General features: G+C 41.5%; 1 protein-coding gene across 3 annotated transcripts in view; it reads right to left on the reverse strand.

Annotated features, from left to right (window-relative positions):
• The window catches only part of AGPAT3 (1-acylglycerol-3-phosphate O-acyltransferase 3), a 92778-nt gene that overhangs the window by 26265 nt on the left and 43772 nt on the right, over positions 1-22741 (reverse strand). The window lies entirely within an intron of this gene.

A 22741-nucleotide genomic window follows, 5' to 3' on the forward strand; every position in this document is an offset into this window, starting at 1 on the left:
ATCTGCCTATCACCAATAGTTCTCACTAAACCATGTCAAGACAACTTCTAAATGTTTCTTGAACACCCCAAGGGTCGGTGACTCCACCACCTCCCTGGGCAGCCCATTCCAGCACCTGATCACTCTCTCAGAGAAGTAGTTCCTAACATCCAATCTGAATCTCCCCTGGCGCAACTTGAGGCCATTTCCTCAAGGTCCCTCAGTGCCACAGTGTTGTAGTCATCAATCACTTTTCCCTAAAACTATACTCTTACAAATGTCTTAATTGCATACTAAATTTAGGTTAGATAATAATTTGCAAATTCTGCAGGTTTGTTTCATTACTTACAGTTACATGTGGTTTTTGTGAGTATATTCTCATTTAGACATACCTGCAAAAACCCCTGCAGGGCTACGGGACTGCAAGTGTTTGAGCTCAAGTTCTTTCTGTGACGTGCTTGCTATCAGGAGAAAAACAAAACACACCAAAAAGCCTAGCCATAATTGTGCCCTACAACCAGTCTGATTTTGAAAACCATACAAGACATTCCCCCTAGTTTTATCTTTAACGGAAGGGGAAAAAATCAACAGTTAGAGATAAAAAATAAAAGCTATTCAATTCCAGTAGTCTGAACCAAAAAGGAACTGTATTTGAGTAAGCCTTACTGCAGCAGCACGAAGCTAAACTGCACAAACATGTGCATGTTTTAAGGCACCAGCTTCTCCATTAAAGGGTGCCAGCAGTCCCACACCTCCCCTCCATGCTGACAACTATTAGTGTGGGCTATATGGGGTCTGTCTTTCTTTGCAGCATCACAGAAGTCAGCCTCTCAAACAGTGCCTCTCTAGAAGAAATGAGCAGGCAGGCTCTGCTACAGAGAAAGAGATGTAAAAATCAGCCTGAGGCAAGGGGGGCTCATGTTCTCAGCAGCCTTTGGCATGGCAGGGCACAGCAGGAAGGGATGTTTCCGGCTCCTGCACAGGGAGAGGAAGGCAAACAATGCTGCAATTTAACAGAAAGAAATATATACGGAAAGCACAGAGCAAGGCATTTGATATTGAAATATCTGAGCTAAAGCACTGTGCATTTCGTGGGCTGTAAGACATAATAGGAACTATAAGCAGTGTTCCATATTCCTCACGGCTCTGGACAGGCAGTTGTACATGAAATGTCAGAAATGGCTGCCAAACACCTCCTGCCAGACTTACTCCCCTTAGCAACTTGTACGCCTCCCCCTATTTGTGGGCAACTATTCCTCCCCTTTGCCACTTCAGAGAAAGCCCAGCAACTCCCGTTCCCAGTAAGGGAGATGCAAGGTGCTAACCCTTGCTCGCTCCCTGCTTTCCTCTTCCTTCTCTCATGCTGTACTCTCCTTTTTGTTACACGTCCCAGCAGCTTCTTGGGTCAGGGAAAGACTCCCATTGCGTGCCACAGAGGACTTCTGCCATTCAACCACAGTGCCCAGTGCTACAGGCGCTGCCTGCCCATCTGGTATTCAGCTGGTACATCAACCCCAAACGCTGAACAACGCTGTAAAGTTTCCAGGTTGCACTGGCTCTGAGAGTAAAAGCAGGCAAGGAGAAGCTCTTGGACAATTTAGCACACTACAGCAGATCTCACGGCTCCACTTCAGGTCCCTGACAGACGGCCAAGTATTTTCCATCCTGCTAAAGGCTCTCTGCAATTTCATTCCCAGTGCAGCAGCAAGGTGCTCTGCCCAGCTTCAAGTGCACACAACATGCAAGACTGGAGTGTTAAAGTTAGCATTGTAGATGGTTAAAATTGCAGCACCATGATGCAATACCTGCCAAGCAATACTGAGCTGTGATACCTCCACCAATCTTGGTGCTGAACACACAACTCTTCTCAGCCAAGTTCACTCTTCAGTGAGATTCCAGAAAGGGCTTCCATGGCATCTTCTGCAAACACTTCTCATCTCTTTACTCCCTGTATGTACATGAGGCAGCTGACACTTGTGAGAGCCAATAGCCACATGGAGCTTACTGCATAGTTCGGCAGCAGCTCACACATCTAATCACTGCTCTCGTAATAAGCAAAACTGCTTACAGTTACCAGCTTACAAAACATTCCAGCAGTTCTGAATACTTGCCATGAAAAATAAGCTAGCAAGCCTCTAAAACCCAGTGTATTTGCACGCTTCTGATTTGCTTCCAGTACACCATAGGAAATCTTTTCCTTTATGCCAATTTACATCTGTAGGATGCTGTAGATGTAGAGCATGTCCCCACAGGCACCTTGGATTGCCCACTTGCTTGCATTGCTCACATTTCCTGCTGCTGCCGGGTGAACTGGGTGCCCAAGCTGTGGCTCCCAGTTTGTGCACAGTGCCACAGCAATGGGGCTTCGAGATTGCAGGGTGTCAGCTGGCCAAAGTGGGAGAGAGATAGAGTGGGACAACAATTATCCACATAAACCCGCTCTAACAGCCCCTTATCACCTCCTCCTCAGGCACTGGTGTGGCCTCACCTCGAACACTGGGTACAGTTTGGAATACAATGGAGCAAAAGGACCATCAAGCCATTAGGGAGTGTCCAAAGGAGGGCTACAGAGATGGGAAAGGCTCTGAGGGCAAGGCATATAAGGGGCAGGGTTTTAAAAATCACTTGGCTATAACATACATTTAACATGCAGAGCTTGTTTTAGCAACTTCCAGGAGAGCAATTGCAGGCCTCATAGAATTTTACCTCAGCCCTGGAGTTATGCTTGCATTCGGAAGGAAATGGTCCATATGTAATTAGCACTGTAATCAGGCACAGAGCGGGAACTCAGCAGAGCAGAGACGACAGTTAACAAGTAATGTGGCAAGGCAAGGCTGACCACAACAAACGTTCTTATGAAGTCAGCACATGATCTATTCTGTCACAGGGCAGTTTACACGCCTATGTGAATGCTACAGGGTATCTGTGATAAAACTCGCATTTTGACAGAAGCAGCAATGCAGACAGAATATCAAATCTTTTCCCTCTTCACAAAAGTAATTGATTCCATTTGAATTTTTCCTGCGCAGTCAAGGCAGATGATCAAACAAAGTGATATGAAAGTTAGAATTCATCTTACGTATTCTCTGCTCTAATAGGACTGACAAAAAGTAGTTCTTTCTAACTTTTAAGTGGCTTAGAACTGATCCTTGCTTAACATTCCACTTCATAAATGTTAAAGGAAATGCGTATGTAATGAATTTTTGTTCTCTGCACTCACTGTTTTGTGCCATAAATACCTCAAATACTGGAGAGCACTGTTGGGCTGACCAGCAGCAATGGTGCCGAAGCACAGCACTTGTACCCTTGTCAGCTCCCACCTCCTTGCTGCAGACTCCAGCTCTGCTTCATGAGAAGGTGGGCAAAAGCAGCACCACATACATACGCACATATTGTGAGACAGAAGTAAAAGTCAGGCTTTTAGCCTGATTTCCAAAATAATTAAGCACACTCCAGTTGCTGAAAATGATGAAAGAGGACTGAGACCAAAACTTACTACGTATACGTATTACAAACATATAATTAACCACAGAAATAACTCAGGCTGCAAGTTGCCTCTGTAAGCTCTTCTCAGCACAGCTGAAAACCAGCATTTCTATTATTTTGAAGAGCTCAGGACTTTTGCCCCATGTAACTGGAGGTCAAGTCAAGATTTAAGCACCAGGAAATCACATTTTGCTTTTAGCATCTCTATTATTTTCAGCTTTTCCTATGGAAAAAGTGCTGATACTTACATTTCCCTCTCAAACGCAATCACTTTCAATTCCTTTTGTGAAAAAAGACTTTTTTGCCTTAATTATTTCTGATTTGGATAGAGCTAGCAGGTGTAGAGAGACTATTTTCTCCATTTTGACTCACTCATTCAAAGTTGAAAACCCAACTGGGAGTTGAAAACGCAAAGAGCCTCTTACAATCTGAATAAAAAATGGTTGGGAGAAAATGAGGCCTCAGTTTTAAATGGGGAGAGACTTTCCATGGTACTTAAGTCTTGTTTTTTGTTGTTTCAATAGAGCTCTGCTCTTCAAGCAAACATGTTCTAGCTGTGGCTATTCTTTTTCTTAGTAGAAAAAGTTCAGAGTGGATTTTCAACATAATTCAATGCCATTCCAAAGCTTCTCACTCTTTCTGAAGGTATAAAGCTGAATAGCTTGCCTTCACAGGTGAATGCGCATAGTTACGAATGCAAAAAATAGTACAATAATTATAATTGGTACAATAAAATCAGAATTTGATGTCTACGTGCCAATAATAGCCCTTTTTAAGCATTAAATGAATGCCATGGGGAAAATGCTGACAAATATTTAAAGAACAACACACTTAAATACATTGGTCCCTCCCTTGACTCCTGCCATACATTCTAACTTATTCTAATCTCAACTTCCACTTTGTATCAAGTCTCTCCTTAGGTCCCAAAATCGGAAGTTCGAACAAGTTTTTCAATAAGCAGGTTAAAAATAAAACCTTTTAATTCTTCTCCATTTCAGAGCAGGAATTTTCAATCTGACAGATTTCCTTAGAGCACCCCTTCCCAAATTGCCTGCTGTGATTGATAGTGCCAGCATGTGGCTGGAGTGCTGATGATCTGCTAGTTGGTTGAGACGACAACGGAGTAATTAGCTACAGCACGTGATTTCTTAAAATGTTTTAGATATTTTTTTTTCCATAGAGTTAACAAACAAAACCAAACAAACAAAAAAACTGTAACGCCACTAAGTTAGCACTCCTCACAGACCAAGAATTTACAGAACTACAAGTGAAATACTGTACAAAAATGCATCGTTTGGATAAATGGCCTGTTTTTTGATCTGCGCACTGTCCCCCCCACGTCAAAAATACATGGATCCCAGCTGTCCTTTGGAATCACTCCCAACATGAGAGGATGTTTTCCAATGCGAGCCATACAACTGCAAAACAGAAATCCTGATATATGCTATTGCTGAGGTCAGCAGTCAGTTCAGTCCAAGAACTGCAAGCAGAAAGAACAAACTTTCAAAACTGCAGCTTCCCTGGATTCCTTCAGAACCAAGGCAGGGAGGATGCACAAGCTTTATTCTTGAGCTTTCTGCCACAAGTGCAGATCAGGTTACTAAGAATGGGAAAAGAGGAGTCTTGAAATGCAGACAAGCCTAGAGCTGAGAGCAGAGAAGACTGAAGAGGAATAAAGGCACAGAGCAGGACAGAGAAGCAGAACCCCCATCCATCAGACCATGTTCCCCTCTGCGATTTGAATTTGCGGTATGAACATGTCTTCTGTGCATCAATTTTCACCTCCAAGCCAATATATTCAGCACGTTATTTCCCTCCCCTCACTACATTTAGTTATTTATATGTCAGAAGAAATCCTCATGACTTTATTTTTTTCTCCCTATTTGCTGAATCTGTGGAGTAAAATGACAATCTGGCATTCTGACATCAGTCTGATTTGCTACTATCATGTCACAGAGGCATCATTAATGTCACCACCACAACACTTTGATTTAATCAGGCAGGAGTTACTTAATAATTGGCCGGGGAAAAAAAAAAATCTATATTTGTCATTTCCTAGCTGCTGGCACAGGAAGGAAGCCACATACACTCGTGCACATTTCACATTGTAGCAGCTTTCTTCAGCTCTGTCCATGCATCAGCTTCCTTTGGCTACACTCGCTCCCCATGGACTAGCAAAGCAATCACTGATCAATCCAAAAATTTCTCAGACACATCAAGAGGATAGTAAACCTAAAATATCTCTATCTTTTCTCATCTTCTCACCATGCACACTTTTATTTTCAGGAGTGCAGCTTCTAATACTGGCCTCCAGAGAAAAACAAAAGTTTCATTTTTAATTCTCCCCTTGTACTAAGTGGAAAAACAGTCAATTTAGTGAAGTGCATTCAATGCTATTCCTGAACACAAGACACAAAATAGTACCTTAATGCTTCGTGAGTCTTATTTTTAAAGTAAGTTCCCAAGAACTCAAGTTCCCATCAATTTCCTGTCACTACAAGTCATTTTCTTAGCTGTGTTTCCAGCTAAAAACTTTCTGAACATGGGTTATTATTAAATTTTGAGAACAGCATTTTTTCCCTGACATTTCTTTTCATATTGCCATTTCTACTTAGTTCTCTCTGTAAAGATTCTTCCTCTCCTCTGCATTAATACATTCTTGATATGTACACCAATGACATTTTTGTCCCCTTTCTTACTCCTGTACATACAGCTAATTAGCCTCCTAAATCTTGCGCTGTGTGACAGCTCCTGCAAGCACCTGATGATCTCTGCTACACAACTCAAAAATTATTTTCAATTTCTAGCTTTATACATAAATTGGACTGTGCAAAGATGAGCAGAAAACATGCATGACAGTGACATGGGGGAAATTATCCTAGAACATTTACAGATGAACGCATACACCAGACCACAGGATGAGTGGGAGGAGGAGAAAAACTCCAGCTTCTAACAGCATCTTTTCCCTGATAGATTCCTAATGCAGGATGAGAGCAGGTCTTTATATAGATAAGGCCAAACTGTGGGCACCCACCCGATACCTGGTTCTCTTCTTTCCAGACAAAAAGACTGTCAGCAACAAAAACCCATGGGTTTCTTCCAGATATTCTTCAGTTTTAAGAACGCCAAGCTTCAGATGTTTGTTTTACATTTTGAACATATCTCTCCTGAGATGAAGCCACCAGAATACCTTCCTATTGCCCACCTTTGGACGTTAATAAGAAAGCGTATCAGTTCACGAAACACTGGAAACAGTTATTGGTCCTAGTATGGAGTCATCTTGGGATTTAACAGTACAGTGTACAACCACTAACACAGCTTCTCGTGCCCTATCACCCTCCAGCTTACTGCACACCTGGGCAGTAGCAGAACAGAGGCAGACAGCAGCAAACTGCCCCATCTCAGCCACACCGCGTGCATACAGGCCCAAACACAAACGGGGGATCAAGAACTTCCCACCACTGACATCCCTTCATGTTCCTTTATCTGACAGGACTTTATCTGAAAGATGCAAACAGACAAGTGTACTCCTTGCCAAGATCTCCCTTCTCATTTTTCAGACATAACTGATGACACTGATTCATACTATTACTAACAGCTTTAACAATATGCAAATAGTGCTTCAGCACTACACATCACGGATCATCGAGTATAACCTGAGTTGGAAACAATCCATAAGGACCACAGAGTCCAACTCCTGGCTCCACACAGGACCGTTCAAAATCCAAACCCTATGTTTGAGAGCCCCGTCCAGACGCTCCTTGAACTCCAGCACTGGTGGCCGTGCCCACAGCCCTGTGCATCCCGTTCCCCGCCCACCGCCCTGTGGTGCAGCCCCTTTCCCTGACCCCCAGCTGCCCTCCCCTGACGCAGCTCCATGCCGTTCCCTCGGGCCCTGTCGCTGTCACACAGAGCAGAGCTCAGCGCTGCCCCTCCGCTCCCTGTGAGGAGCTGCAGCCGCCATCAGGCCTCCCCTCAGCTCCTCTGCCCTGCGCTGAGCACAGCCAGGGGCCTCAGCCACTCCTCACACACCTTGCCCTCAGAGCCTTCACTACCCTTGCAGCCCTCTTTTGGATGCTCTCTGAGAGTTTCATGTTCCTCTTCTATTCTGTCTGATTTATTTTACCTCCTTAAGGTGTTAGAATTGCCGTGTTTAAAATGTTATTAAAAATAAATAAATGAAAGCTTGTAAAATTCTGAGCCTTCTGTTACATTTCAGTAGGAAAAAAAAGGATGTTAAGACCTCATATTTGACCACAGGAAACCATTCTTGGATCCCTTCCCTCCTTGAAATGTCATCAAGTGCATTCTACAGGAAGGCAGGCAACACACTTTGAGCAATAATAATGAAGTCCAAGCTGCCTGAGTTTTCTCCACTTCCCAGGTGGCTTTCACAGCCTGCAGTGAGCTTTATGTTGCCATGGCTACTCTTAGAAGCATTTCACCCTTCCTTTAAAACTAATCGTTTCACAGTTTCAGTACACGCACACCCAATCAGCCACAGATTCATTTTTAACTCTACCAGCTCTGAAATCTAACATTTGATTTAAAGCAAGCTCATCCGTTTTCCTTCTTAAGGCAGATGTAAATTACTTACTTAGAGCATATCTTTTATTACCCTTAATATTTTCAGTAGCATTAAGAAGATGGGACTCTCTCATTGTATCTTCTAAACTCCAGCAATAAGTCACATGTCACAGTTGGACATGATTTGTTTGCAAAGGACACCCAAATCTACTACTGGGGACCAAATGCCTGGGGACTCGTATTGCTGCATATCCCAAGTGAAATGGAAACAGTGCCAGCCTCTCCATAATAGAGGTCTGTTGCAGAGCAGCCAATGCAATGGGCACAATCAGCAAAGCCCCTGAGGTCAACTTGGTTTGTGTTCAAGAGTAAGAACAGGCTGTGCTCTGTAGTCAACTGCTTTTGCACTCTTTCCTCCAGCCTTTAATATCTCATTTTTTCCTTAGCTCCAACAGATATGTCAGGATCATCATTTTGTTCATGCGTAATGATTGCTCTGGCTGCAGAGAAGAGCTAGAGTAACCGGCTATTAATGATTAGAAAGCAACCTGCTTTCTAATGGGAATCTAACAAGTAGTTCCAAAAGCATGGGTCCATACAAATTTGTATTTTAATGTTGACTGTCGCTTTTACAATCTCATACATGTGTAGATGTATGGATACCAAAGAACATACAAATTTATGCCATAACATTTCTCTAGGGCAAGACTCTTAGCACCTTCCTCCCCTCCCTTGTCACCTTCATGAATCTCACAGGAATCCATACTTTGGAGATATCTTGCTCTGCCTCCACTTTCCAGCCAAGCATATCTAGAGAGCTCTCAGTGACTTAAAAAAAATGGACAGAGATAAACGTATTAAAACTTACACTGTTATGCTGTGCTATTTCCATAGCAAAGCAGGCTGAAAATCTGCCAAATTCAACCCCTTCAGGTCATTCAATTTAAATGCACAGCAGTGCTACATTAGACTGGATGAACTCTTTGGTGGACATGGGAGGAATCACAAAATTCTCCAGATAATGAGTTCTTAGATATTCAAGATTTCCACGTTTGCAGAACAGCTGCCATAAACAACCCCCCAAAATCTACATTAAAAATAACTGTCAGAGAATCATAAAAGCACCCAGGTTCCTAAAGATCTTCCAGATGATCAAGTTCAACTGTCAAACTAAACTACTGAGTCTCATCACTGAGCCACATCCCATAAAAAGCTTAAACTTCTCTGTAAACTCATGTTATTTGAATAGGCTATATTCTTAAAATAGAATGCCTTGGTGCTGTGTGTGTGTTTGGAAGACACTGGCAGCTTAATCTCCAGGCACTCATCTCATAGACAATTACCGAGTCAATGGAGGACACCTATCTTCTCAGTACTTTATAGTTTAAGCTGCCTAAATAAAGCAGCAGAACATACAATGGTTTTATACAAGTGCGGTGATATTTAAAGCACAGCAGCCTGTAGATTACATTATCCACAAATAACAGAAGTTATAGAAATATGTGATGTTGCACTTTGTGTATCATGATAGTCTACAGATGCACTCAGAAAAATGAGCTTCCATACCACACTTAGATGCATTCTTCCTCTGCCATGTCCCGGAGAGACTGAAAATACTTGCGTTGTCCACATTGAAGAAAAGGCCAAGAGATTCCTCATTCCTCTCTACAACTTCCTATGGAAGGGAAGAGGGAAATGCTAGGCTACTGCTTCCCATTCCCTTCCAACTGAACAATTTTATTTTCTCTCATCACTTTATGCTAGAAGTATGACAGAGAATTTGCCAGGCAAATCTTAATTCTTCTCCCCACTATTCTTTTTTGAGAAAAATGCCAAGTTCTCAACAATGTCACTAGCTTCACAAGACTGTAAGCTGCAACTGCTTTGGGCCCAAGTACTCTGGTCCATCTCCACATGCAGGAGAAGGGCAGAGGGATCTGGGGGATACTAGGTATTTCTCCCCACCCCACACTACCAGTTTGTTGGCAAGGCAATGCAAGCCTAAGTGCTGAAGTCCTCGATGTCCATAGAACCAACCCAATTTTAAGTCCTTCGATAAGCAGATGAGGTAGACTAGTATTTACATATGTGAGTAATATATTTTGCATAGATGAGACTTCTGCTATTAAAATCTCCATCCTAAAAGTTCATCACACTGAAAATAGTGCTCTCTCCTTTTCAGCCAGGCAGGAAAGATGGGGGCTCAGAAGAGAAGCAGGGCTCTCTCATCAGCTGTGCTGTTCCCCTAACAGCTTGCCAACTGGTGCACAAACAGTAGGAGCAAATCTGCCTATTCCATTTTGGCTATTTAATTCCCCCAGAAGTCAATCTTTCTTTAAAGCAATATTTTAATAGGCAGTCAGTAGAGAAGTTTTCCACTGAGCTATTCTCTTCAGAAAAACACAAATCAAATACCAACTTGACAGAAGCAGAACTTTAAGTTCATATTCGATTAGTGTAACATTCACATTGCAGTAATTCCCAGGGTTCACCACCCTGAGGTCCGGTTGCACCAGACTCTGCACCGACACAGGAACTGCCTCTCCCCACAGTGTGTAAATCATTGCTCTAATAAGTAAAAGTAGAAATCTCCAGATTATTCCTCCTAGAACACCAGACTGATGGCAACAACAACAACAACAAAATCAGTATACAATGTAAATATTCAATCCAAACATACAATCATGGCAAATACTAATAAAATCCGAGTGAAACTGAAAACAGTATGAGAGATCCTGTGCTAAGCTACTTTTTCAAATACCTGAGATCAAGAGAGCAAACCACAATTGTGATCAATAAAGCAAATAAAACAAATGGCCAATGAAATTAGATAGCTCATTAAAACACCTCAAATATACGTGGATTTCACCAAAAGTAATGCCTCCTGTTGATTTCCAAGGAAACTACAACAGATACAAAGAACACAATGACACTATTTGAAAGAGCAAATTCTCAGCTACACAACACTATTTTTCAACATGGCCACCACCACTAACAGTGTATTTCCACCAAGAATGAACAAGAACCCTCATGCCACACTTGTAAAAATCTGCACCAGCAGAGGTGACCCACTGTTTCACAGTGGCTTTGGCAGTGTCATTGCTAGGAAAATGTTGCCTATGCAGTCCACCTTTTATTGGCCTGAACAGACAGAAGGCAGAAGGTGCAAAATCTAGACTAGAGTGTGGATGTGGCAGGACAGTCCAGCCAACATTGGCAGTGTGCTCCATGGGCTTCAATCTGGTGTGAGGTCTGCCGTTATAACACGTTAGTATTTCAAGTTCCTTTTCTGGCTGAAAGCTTGAGCTTTGAGGGCATATTCTGCAGCAGTTGCCATAATAAAATAAAGGCATGAGCTTCATTTTGCACCTTGGAATGGTTCAGTTAAAAAAAGAAAAAAAAACATCAAAAAGTTAGAGTTGACGATTATGTGTTTATTTTATATGTTAAGTGATCACAAGCGCATATGGAATGATAAATCCATTATTTTTGTGCTAAGCAATTTGTTGATTGGTAAAGAATGACAGACAATTCTTTCATGATTTCATGCGGGAAGATTTTAACCAAATAAATTCCCTGAGGAAGTAATGACTAAGCAAAGATGAAAAACTGATGCCTTGTGTACTTACCATGTTTGCAAACTTTCATTTTGGACTGTAGGTTACACAACTTGTATATACAATGGATTGCTGCAGTGCATTTTGTGAGGTGTTCACACCAGTATCAGAACAAGCAACAGGCAGACAGCAAGGGAGCCAGTTCCAGGTGAAGGAACGGATCCCCTCTGCATCCTTAGATGAATTCCTTGAGAGTTTGAACTACATTCAGCCCAGAAGGTGAACAAAATGGCTCCTATCCAGCAAGCTAATAAGGGTGCTCCAATCTAGGAGAAGCAAAAGATCACAGATGGAATTACAGAAAAACCGGGTTAATCTCTCAATATGCAAAGTTGATTCCCTGCTGAACTGGTGATCTCTGATCCTAATCACTCCGGCTCTGTCTGAGGATATTGAAAGAGAATTGCAGCAGCCAAAGTAAACAACAAACAAACAGAAAGTCTTTCTAGGTATTTTCTATGTAGCAGACGTGTTAAAAATTTGTAATAAAAAATGTTCAGCCAAGTCAGTTAATGGTAAGAAACAATATATGAAGCAGCAACAAACTAAAGAGCTAAACAAACTAATCCAACAAAGCCAGAGAAGCACTGAAGTATTCTTGTTAATGTCTCACTCATAACTAACGAGAAAGCAGCTCTCATCAAACCTTTTTCACAAACAAACTGATGATGTCATTAATTTTCTCCTGAACCTTAAGGTTGTTGAGGAAGAGGATCTGATCTAATACCAGTTAATTCCCACTGTGTGCGAAATTGTAATCTGTTCTGCAAACCAGATCTGACCTGGATTCAAGTCAAGAATTTGTGAGTTAACAAAAGAGGAAAAAAAAATATTACAGGACAGATGTATACGCTCTACCTATGTATACCATGCACACAGTTTGATATTTTTATCGGTACAAAAGCATAACTGATATCAGATACATACTACACTCCAGTATTAGATCAAGACATGGAGAAGTAATAAAAGCTGTAATTTTTAACATACACACCTATTATAGAAACTTTTCTTTTTTTTTTAAAGTAGAACCAAAAAACTATGGCTGTTAACACCTTCATGCTCTTCGTTTGCTGTTTTTTAACATTAACACTGTAACAGCACTTATATAGGTCCTGTTTTCTTGAATATTTTGAAGGCTGAAGAGGCCAGTAACCATGTACATTTTAACTTGTGCTGCTATGCTGTACGGCTGCAAGCTTATATATCTGCAGAAACTCACTGTAAAGCTGAAATATAAATAAACCCATCAATATTAGAAGTACATGCGTACGCACACAGAGGACTGTAGGCTTGTAAACAGCACAGGCGCAATTGTCTGGAGGAAACACTTGGCAAAAACAAAGACAAGAAGATCACCCCACAGATTTTAATTTATTTGTCTCTTCAGTGCTTAATAAAACAAACAAACAAAAGAACCCACACAATGCTCTGGAGAACCGTCTTCTGCAAATTCACATCCCTCAGAAAGCCTTCCAATTGTAGCAGTATTAATTACAACTCCAGCAGGCTTTATTTTACAGCTGAAGCAGCATGTAATTTTTCCACTAAAACTACTCAACAGATTGCACTCAGGCTTCAAAAAGTTGTTATTTACTCCAGACGTAGCTCGACAAACTTCCAAGATTTCTTTTGGCTGCAAATCTTAGGCAAATGTAGAAATATCCAGAACCGAAGCCAGCCCAGAAATGTAGGGCAGCTCCGTGCTGCTTGCTCTCCCCTTTCCCAAAGCCCAGACACCTCGCTGAGGGCTCCAATGTGCAGGAAAAGCCAGGTACGCTCAGCCTCCATCCCTGTGCCCCATTTGCCCTGCCCCAGTTAGGGCTGCTCGTCCCCAGCCTGCAGCAACCCAACTATCTGAGATTTCTTTTGAGGTGCTGAAAACATGGATGTCACAAATAACGTGACAGAAACACGCACCCTGACTATGAGCCTGTAACAGCCTGATTTCCAAGTTCTGCACCAAGAGACACAACTACACAAACCGAGAGCATGAAAATTAGATAGAAATTTGAAAGCTCTTAGAATCAAGAGGAAAGACGATTACAGTTTGAACAAATGTTTCCTATGGCATCAAAAACCACTGTCTTGGTGGAAGAAAAGTATAAAACAGCAACCTTGAACAGTAGCAACAAAACTGAGTCCCACTGCACCTAAACGGGCATTATCACAGGCGGGCAAAGAATGAAGGATGCTATCTACAGCTAGCAACAAGTTATTAAGAATCAGCCTCCAAGGGCATTTCAAAAGGACCACCACCTTCCAGCTCATTCAAGAAAACATTTTAAAGAAGCTATCACCACAGACACAGCACAAAAATTCAACTTACCAGTACAAGTAATAGGCTAAAGCCAGCGCAATGAGTGTAGCACAGATTCCAGCTAGCAAGCATGCCCCCGACTGGCCTACCAACATCTTCCCAATCTGTTATTGATTAATAAAACAAAAAAAAAAGGAGTAGAAATAATGCAGGGGCAAAAATGGGAGATGCAAGTCGTTGCTGGGAAAGCAAATCAGTCTTGACATGGAGGAGGGATTATGATGACAAAAGCACATCGAGGTAAATCTGGAAGCACTGCAGCTACTAAAACTGCTGGCTCAACAACAGGAAAAAAATCTGGGTGTCCTCTTCTTTGCTTGGCTTCCTAAAACACCGCACTAAATGAGCTCCTCTTACCTCCAAGAATGAGCACGTGATGGGGGCATAAGTGAACTCCTATTTGAAATAGGTAATTCTTCTCAATAAATATTACTGTCAGGTGGTGTTGCTCACAAACCAGGCTTTTGTTCTAATCCAGTAATCTTCTTACAGCAAATTACCAGGCTACAATCAACTGGATTCGCTCATGTGGTGAGGTACGTATGCCCAGCACTGCTGTTTGACACGTTTTGTGTTAGGCTGGGTTTTTTTTAACAGCTGAGAAAAGACAACCCTAGACAGTAAGCAAGAGGAGGCTTTTACCAACTGCAGCCTGTCTCTCTCTCACACAAGGACCCAACACATGGTTTGAGAGAGCAGGGCTGCAAAGAAATGGTTTGGTCTGCACCGAAGTACAGCCTTTCCAGGGCTGAAGGACTATTTGCCTCAGCACTGCAAAGAAGGGAGGTCTTAACACGAATAAAGGGGCTTTGCATCCAGCTGGGTTTTTTTTTCAGAGAGTAATTTGGGACTGTGCTGCCTTTATCCTTTCCCTGCAGCTCTTAGAGGAGAGCTCTACCACTATACAGGGAATGACATTTTCTCTCTTCTTACTGAGGGCTCTGGGGAGGCTTGAGCCACTGCAGGCCTGCTCCAGTAGCCCAGTTTAGAAGAAGGCACTAGAGGAGGCCAGGGATGAGAGGCAAGAAGTCTGTAGTCACATGCTGTGAGCCCAGTACCCATTGGGACATTTTGTGCCATGGTCTCAACAGTCCCAATGGAGACTTGAGGCAGCAGCCACGCAGTTATGGGATGGTGGGAGAGCACAATCTCTGCTCGCTTACAACTACACCAGTGTCCTCAGTGCAGTGATGGTTGTTTCAACTGATATAACTGATTCTCATGAGGGAAGGGTTAGACCACCAGGAAGAACAAAAAGAAATAACATCCAAACACAATCCTTAAACACTGAAGAAAAATGGAAGTGGTCTTTGCAGACCCAGCACTTCTGCTTCCTGACCCAACTTTGGCACTAGTGCTGCAGTAAGCTATGGGGTGCTTCTGGCCCTTCCAGATCTCTTGCTGCCCTGCAACATGTGACCACAGAGGTTTTAGTGAAATAGGAAGAGAGAGCAGAAGCACCTAAAGCAAAAATAAACAGAAAATACTACAAACAAAGGAAGTCACAGTGCTTGCAACTATTCAGAAACATGGCTGAAAGGGAAACTAAAGATTGGATTTGAAAATGACCAACCAATAAGGAGATTTCATCAGGTATGAAGTTCAGCAGAGCTGGGCAGAAAAAAAGCAGTGAGTATAACAAGCCACCTCCTGGTTTAAAAGCAAGCACAAGATAAGCATGCCACATCCTATAAAGTACATTGAGAAGGGTTCCATGCATCAGGTCGTGCATGAAGTCAACTTCTGACTCAGGACAGAAACAATCCAGTATTCAGGATATTAAGGAAAATTTGAAGCGCCCTCTCTGCAGCAGTTCAATAGGTTCTCCTACCCTGCTGCATCTTGAGCAAACTCCAGGGCTATTTCAAATGCTTTTTCAATCTCACCTGTAACTCAGCCACATTTCTGATGTGATTACACAGGCACAAAGTCTTACTGCTATCCTTCTTCGCCAGTTGAGGAGGCAGCTTGCACCTAGATCCACTGCTTGGGAATAATGAGCTCTTGTGGGATCCAAAGGAATTTCTATGGGTTGCATTCCCCAGTCTCATTTTGAGATTGGTCACATACAAAATTATGTATTGAAACAAAAACCTCAGCGGCAAACACACACAGTTCAGAGATGGCAGGAGGTTTACAGACATTCACAATCTGCAAGCTGGTGCTAGCAATGTTGCCATAGGTGAAGCTGAATCACCAGCTTCCAGGACTGCTGACCAGTACTTTTCCAGACCACAGTATTCACTGCAGAAAGTGCATATAATGGAATATGACTGAGCAAAGGACAGCCTTACAATTTTGTAAATAAAACAACAAAACCAAAGTGGCAGTTATCTAGAGGCTTCATTTAATAAAATAATTAGGAATTTGCAATTATTGTCTATATCTGGAACAAATCTTACTTGTTATTTCTATTATAAAAGCAATTCTAAAATTATAGTGCCAGTATTCAAACAGCAATTCTATAATACCAACCTTACATAACAAACAGAAAAGAATTATCTAACAGAAGCACTACTAGTACAAAATGATTTCTGAGTAATAAGCCTCTTGAATTGTGTGAAATAATCAAGTTATATAATTAAACAATGTTGCCAATCTTAGTCTCTGATGATTAAGTAAAACCTCAACAGCGTCTACTCATCTTTAAGACTACACAAAATGCTCCCCTCTGCTCCAGGTGGTTGAATTTTCAAAGCTGGTGGGAATTCACTCTTTGCATTCAGATAAAGTACAAAAGAAATTCAAGAGCACTTGTGCATTTAAACACAAAACTGTAAGACCTAGGGGCCCATCAAAAAGCCCACTTCCAGCCACAAAGGCTGGTGGCTTTAAATATGAGAGTAAGTAAAAAGTAGCAGGAGAAACATAGGCATAGACGCAGGCAGTCATAAATTTGAGTCTTCTTCTAGATAAGTTTGTGTGAAACTGGAAAATGCTTGGTTTTCTTACCTGTTTTTTCTTATAGTTTCCTTACCTGTTAAAACCAGGGACAAAAACAAAGTCCCATCCACACCATGCAACATTTAAGTATTATAAGAAGGAGGATACACTTTGCTCTCCGAATGGTAAATTAGTCATAAATTGACCCTCAAACAAAAGAAAGAGTCAGCCAAGAGATAGCTGTCAACATGGAAATATGCTTTTGCTGAACAAGGAGAAGCTTCTGACTGTGGCTAAAGTCTCAGCAAACACTGTATGTGCCCCCACTCAAGTTCAAAGCTTTTCTTTGATGTAATGCACACTAATTGGGAAGAAATTGGAAGTCTGTATTTCAAGAAATGCCGATCTGCTTTAAATTTTGGGTAGGGAACATTATTTTCTGCAAGACAGGAGCAATGTTATTTATTTTATGATTGTAGCCAGTGTCATACTACTTCCTCACGACTTCTAAGGGGTTCAAACTGTGAGGGATGTGTGTAGCAGGTAGGAGAGGGAGGGAAGATGAAAGCCATTGTTCTGAAGTATTTGGCTTTGGAAGATCTCAGTAGCAAGAGAAACAAGGAATAAAAATACCGAACGCAGAAACTGTAGGTGCTCTGCTGAGCAACTGTCACTCACATGGCTCCACTCCGTTGTTTAGAGCCATGAAGGAATAATAGGTGAAATAATAATAGGTGAAAAATGTGGTTTGGAATAACAACAGGTAGAGAACCCAAACAGCTTCTCCATCAGCCCATGGAAGCTGAGTTAGCATGCAAAATTGTACTGGGGAGTTTGATTCCATGGAGGAGTATGTTCAGTGCAATGTTACTTTGTACAGACTGCCATTTACAACCCAATGGGAAGAATGCAAGAAAGGTGGTGTAACAGAGAAGTCGCATCACCTCTGTTCTTCCTTGTATAGGATCCAACTTTCGTTCTCTTTCATGCCATCTCAACTGTCATCAGGACTACATTCCAACCCAACACAACAGCTGGGCCTCTTGCAGGTGATTTTACTGACAAATATTTCACAGTGCTGTTATCAGTCTGAATTCATAATGATCCCTGTGGTCAGTTCTCTTTTTGCATATACATAAGACATATATTTTTCAAAAAAGGCAGAGCACGCTATCAAGCAGACTGATAGCAAAAGCAAATACATGCTGGGCAAAGTTTCTCGTTCTGTGTCCTCAGACAAGATCACACCAGCCCATTCAGGCTTAAATACCAATGCTGTCAGCAGCCAAACAGCACACAACCTATTTGGTGTAAATGAAATAAGAAAAAACAAACAAACCAAAACCACAACCAAAGAACAATTCACCCCCCAAAAGAAGAAACAAACAAACAAAACACTTGAACACCTCATTTTGATTGTAAATTTGAACTCCATAAACATGAAATGCATTTTCACATATGGTGAAATCTTTCTGAATTAGAACTAGCACACTTTATAAATACAGTATTCCACTCATTCAAAAAATTAACTTGGAAGTGGAAGGCTTGTATGCTATTAAAAGGTGGGACTGTTGTTGGCTATTCAGCTGGGACACCCAATAGAAGCTGCTCTGCATAATAGTTGATCTATTTTAAAACCTATGTGAGAGAAAGACCTGAAAAGAAACGTTTATAGCTCTCCCCATGTATTAAAATCTTCTGTCTCCTGGTAGCTCCACATCCTATTGATAAATAAAATAAATAATCCTATTGATAAATAAGTAATTCAAGCCATTATGAATTCTTCAGAGCACAGCATCCTTCCATGGTAACACATGCAGGTTTTGAACACCAGCAAAGATCTGAAATCAAAGACCTGTTAGCATTTTCATGATTCAGTTTTCTCTGCTTACCTTTGTCCAAACAGTGGCCTCCTAATGCAGTATTGGAAAGAGAGGTAACCTAGTTACCCTTCTGCCAAAGACTAGGGATATTTGACATGACTAGCCCACTAGAAATGCATGCTTCTGTTGTTCCAGAGGGCTACTTTGCACAAGGTCTACTCCCCAAATGACAGTAAAAGAACCAAAGTTTTCACAGATGCTCTCTGCTCTTGTTATCATCATATCATGCACAATAGCTCAGACTGGATCTTTACAAAACATCATTTAATGATGGCTGTGAGTTCCTTCTCAGCCCTACAGGTGCTATAGCATTGATTCTGATCTCAGTGTGTGAGGTTTCTCAATAGCCTAACCCAAATGAGGTGGGCAATCACGTGCATGGAAATTTCTACATTACAACCACACCATCATTGCCACTCCTGTTAGAGATATACAGCATCACTGCAGCAGAGATTGTTTTGTTTCCTGAGAGAGTTATAAAGCGCCAAAAGAAATGTCAGGTGAAATTAGCAGTATAAAAGTAGGCATCCGTTTCTTTTGGAGCTTGCAGCATTTCAGAATAGATGGACTGCCAAGCCACAAGTTTCTCTCCAACATTCAAAAAATTAGAAGCTTATTAGTAAACGGAGTTGTTCATTATACCAAAGCCTAACATGTAAAAAAGCCTGTGTGCCATGTTTGATTATGGAATACCATCACTCTAGCTTGGCACTGCTCTTCAAAAGCTCTTCAGCCAGAAACCATAATGGTTTGAGAAGCAGCGTCTATGTTATTATGATTCATTTTTATTTGCTAGAATAATCCTTACCTCATCTGCATTATATGCAAAGAAAAAAATCAGATATTCAAGGATATTAAAAACTGCCTGCAGTTCAATGTTTTGTGTTCATATAGAACACATTTATAGACAGTGAGTCTAGCAAAGCAAGCTGGCTTCATTTTAAATAAGCAAAGAAACTGCTCTAATTACCAAACTAATCCAAAAGAATCAATATTTCCCCAATCAAGATATACAATGAGAACCTTCATGCTATTTACTCAGCAATGGATAATTGCTTCTTAAGTCCGCGGACTACACTGTTCACTTTCAAGCCCATTAAATGTGAAATAGTTATTTTGATTCACTCTATTTATGTTCCTCTTACCTCCACTACAAGCAGTCAAATTTTGGAAATATTTGTAATAATTGAAACTTCTCTGCGTTAATAAGGAAAGTATTTTTTTGTCACTAAGTTCATCATTACTTCCAGGTGACTGGAAGCTTATTTAGATGTATGGGTTGTCCGATTTCAAGAGTCCCCCTACTTCAGGCACTCCTAGAGGCTTGCTCTTAACTCATACTTAGGGTCAGCACGTCCTGATGTTTGCTTGTATTGATACAGGCTGGTTGAGTAGTTGGGATCAATACATATTAGATTAAAGACCAATATATTAATGCCCAGGTTGGAAAAGACCTTAAAGATCATCAAGTCCAACCACAACCTGACCACACTATCCTAACTCTAACAACCCTCTGCTAAATCATGTCCCTGAGCACCACATCCAAATGGATTTTAAACACATCCAGGGATGGTGACTCAACCACCTCCCTGGGGATCCTATTCCAGTGCTTAACAACCCTTTCTGTAAAGAAGTTTTTCCTGACACCCAACCTAAACTTACCGTTTGCATTTAGTTTAACAAAAGGAATTGATGCATGTTAGTTCTAAAATGTTCCAGCTTAGCTTTGCTTGGTATGTGAATGGTTTTGTTTTCCACAGTCCATGCTTCACTGAAACCACAACAGACTGCTTTTTATCTATATACTACATACCGGGAGCTTCTCTGTATCCACCAGGTGCAAGGACTTTTTCTTGGATTTCATATAAATTGTTTTGAGTAATAGTGTACCAAGATACAAAGTTGCTCATTATGGCATAACAAGCAATGGAAATATGTCAAATTGGAGAAAAACAGCTGAAAATCAGCCAAAGGTCACTGTGATTAAGCTGAAAATAAAATAAAAGAGATGAAATCAGCAGTCTTCTGACAACTGAAGGTCTGTATTGCACGTGTTCACAGGATTTTAGCATATATTAATGAGTTCTTGGAAAAGAATGAATACGTATGCCATTTCCAGTAAATACATCACATATTTATGCCTTAACTGTATATAAAAAGAACCTGAACTCTGAGAGTGCATGCTTGATTTGTCAAGTCATCCAGTACGTACCATGAATAAAGGAATGCCTACTTTCTAACACCACACAGGGATTAAAGAGTTTACTTCTGGACTTTCTAATGACAGCATAAATAATCTTACAGCAACCATTCCTTCCTGATTTGTAAAAACAAGATGTATCTTAAGCTAACCTGTAATCATTTCAAGGAATTGACAGTTGTAGGCACAGAGGGATGAGTAGACTGAACACAGCAGCACACGTAACTGCTCTGCAAGTTTATGTTACCAAATTTCCCAGCACTATGCTGGCTCACAGACATTAATAGTACAGACATTCTCCTGTGAGGTACACATCACAAGAGTAAGCAGCAGTGCTATACCTGCAGTGCAAAAGAAAAGGAATTGCAGGATAAGATGGTTCTCTATCTGAGCCCTTTTGCTGCCTTCTTCTGATACAGATCTAAGTTATCTAGATGACTCCTTACTGAGTATAGCAGAAGCTCAGGAAGGGGGAATGAGTATCTTCCTTGAGAGTCCTGCAGAAATGACTTTCTAAACCACTGCCAGACAGACCCGGCAGAGCAGCTGTCCTACACACACGCACTGGTTCTCCACCATGGCAGAACAATTTCTAAAGCAGGCCAGCCACCACAGGCATCATCTCCAGCTCAGTGGAGGGTCACAAAGATGACGAGGGACCCAGACTATCTCTTGTATGAGGAAAGGCTGAGAGACTTGGGACTCTTCCACAGGTTGGACAGAAGACTGCAAAGGATGTTATGAGTATTTCTAAATACCTCAAGTATGGGAGTCATATGGATGAGGCCGGGCTTTTTTCAGTGTGTGCAGCTAGAAGACAAGGAGCAATGGCCAAAACTGGAACACAGAAAGTTCCATTTCCGTACAAACTGGCAAAAGAAATTCTTTGCTGTCAGAGTGACAGAGCACAGGCTGCCCAGAGAGGTGGTAGAGTCTCCTTCCCCAGACATATTCAAGATCCACCTGGATGCTTTCCTGCTCAACCTACTGCAGAGAGCCTGCTTTAGCAGGGGGTTGGACTCTGTGATCTCCAGAGGCCCCTTCCAATACCTGTGATTCTACAATTTACCAGCCATTTTCTATCACAAATATACGGTTGCACAAACTTTAACCTCTCAATCTTGGATCAAGCCACACTTGTGCATCAGGCTACTTGTCCAAATGAACATGAACACCAAAACCATGGCAGAAACAGAGACACTCTAAAGGAAACAACAAATGTGCAGAGTCTTGTGACAAAATTGGCCTTGCTTATATGGAAAAATAATAATGCCTTTTGCAAGAGAGTCATTCACCAAATTTTAAGAACCTCATGTAGGACTTAAGTTGCGTTTAGGCACCTGCTCCTAGGAGCAGCAATTACCAAACTCTTGTCCAAAAACAACTTATGGATCTTTGATTTCCCCTGAATTCCACTGTGCTCACGCTGGTCCTTGACCACTCTAGTAGGACAGACCAGTGATAGGCCCTGTTCCCAAGGTAGCCAGCGCCTTCTGACAGTGCTGTTCCTTCCTCTCAGCCTCCTAGGGAGCAAAACAGTGTGGTGTAGTCCCACTGTTTTCAACTATCAAGAAGACAGAGTGCTTCACAAAACACGGCTGATACCCTGGTTTCTTTCAAATGAAAATCAAGAGAACTGACCTTCTGTTGTCTCTCTCCTAAATAGAGGCTCAGTAGTTAGAGGGGCCATACTCAAATGGAAGATGTGATAACAATATTCTCTCCACACTGAAATAGCACAGAGCAACACTTCTCACCTGGCATAAGAATGCTGCATGCAATAACTCACACAATAAACAAACAAACAAAAAATCCAACACTGAGAAACAACCCAACCTACTCAATTGTT

This window comes from Tympanuchus pallidicinctus, unplaced genomic scaffold, assembly GCF_026119805.1.
Source record: "Tympanuchus pallidicinctus isolate F22 unplaced genomic scaffold, pur_lepc_1.0 scaffold14, whole genome shotgun sequence".
Classification (NCBI taxonomy): Eukaryota; Metazoa; Chordata; class Aves; order Galliformes; family Phasianidae; genus Tympanuchus; species Tympanuchus pallidicinctus.